General features: G+C 35.1%; 1 protein-coding gene across 1 annotated transcript in view; it reads right to left on the minus strand.

Annotated features, from left to right (window-relative positions):
• Positions 1-1,201, minus strand: part of ikbkb (inhibitor of nuclear factor kappa B kinase subunit beta) — a 25,486-nt gene extending 24,285 nt beyond the window's left edge. Inside the window, exon 1 of the mRNA XM_014033693.1 lies at positions 1,014-1,201. The gene's annotated coding sequence lies outside the window, so the exon portion shown is untranslated. The remainder of the gene's footprint in view (positions 1-1,013) is intronic.
• Between the last annotated feature and the right edge of the window lie 129 nt (positions 1,202-1,330).

The following is a 1,330-nucleotide window of genomic DNA, read 5'->3' on the forward strand; positions in this document are numbered from 1 at the left end:
ATTTTACACTCTGTAGGTCTAAATATTAATCAGAGGACAACGTAATATTTAATAGTTTGTGTTAATTTGTGTGATGGACTTGCGACCTGTCCAGGGTGTACCCCGCCCCTCGCACTGTGACTGCTGGATATGGGCACCAGTGACCCACGCGACCCTGAAAAGGAAGAAGCGTGTACAGAAAATGGATGGATGGATGGAAGTTTTATTAGTTTTTTAGGATACAAGATGCTTCCTACAAAACCAGAATGGGAATCTTTTCCTAAAATTTCATGGCGATATCTTGAACACTGAGGAAGTTATGAGAAAATTAGAAAACAGCAAGGTGAAACGGTCACAAAGGCCCCATTGGTTCTGCTGTGAACTGCAGCAAGAAAACATGAGCTGATTTCACCTAAACAAACATCAATAACTTCCCTCATACTTCAGATAATCACAGGATTTTGGTGTTTTTGTGTGGTTTGAAATGTTCTTTTGGAATCCGCTGTCAGGTTTAATATTGGTGTAGGATTAAAAATTTATCCACATCCCTATTAAATGGTTAGAAAAGGCTGAATGTAAGTGAAAGTAAGAATGTCTACACAGCTGCAGGTAAAATCAAGATCATGTCTGAATTTTAATATGAACGTTTAGCAGCTTAATAATGAGCTTATTATGATGATAAAAAACAATAGGTGTTGTCAGTAATGTTCATGTGGTTGTTAAATCAAAGGTGTATAACTGTACAAGAAATAAAAAGCTTAATAAAGTCCATATAAAAGCTCACTTGTAGACAGGCCGRTGTTTATTCTGAATAAAAGCTTACTGAGGCCTGTTCAGAGATAATGATGCTTGCAGACTTTAAACTTTACTTTACTGAGAATATTAATGTTTTTCAGCTCCTAACAAACTTATTAAAGTCAAACACACCTTGAATCAAATTAATTATTTTTTTTTGTCCGTTACAACTACGGACTTACTCGCAGTTTTTTTTTTTCACAATATTCAGGTGAAACATCTCTTTAACTCAGTCTTACCTTAAACTTTGTAAGCAGCGTTAGCTCGCTGACGATTTTTCTTTAAATAGCTTTAATACTATCTGGTCTTTTACACTTTTAGCTTTTCTGTAGTTATTTTAGCGACGAAAACAAAAGAAGTCCCACAGGCGAGTTTACTTCCTGAAACTTTTATTTCCTGTAAACCTGAAGAAGCCCCGCCCACTTCCAGCTGCACATCCAGCTTACAGGACTGCTGCTCAGCTTTCAGGGCTTTTATCCTGCTGTTTCTTTTTTTCTTTTCTTTTATTTTATTTTATTTTATTTTATTTTATTTTATTTTATTTTATTTTATTTTA

This window comes from Austrofundulus limnaeus, unplaced genomic scaffold (assembly GCF_001266775.1).
Source record: "Austrofundulus limnaeus strain Quisiro unplaced genomic scaffold, Austrofundulus_limnaeus-1.0 Scaffold1808, whole genome shotgun sequence".
Classification (NCBI taxonomy): domain Eukaryota; kingdom Metazoa; phylum Chordata; class Actinopteri; order Cyprinodontiformes; family Rivulidae; genus Austrofundulus; species Austrofundulus limnaeus.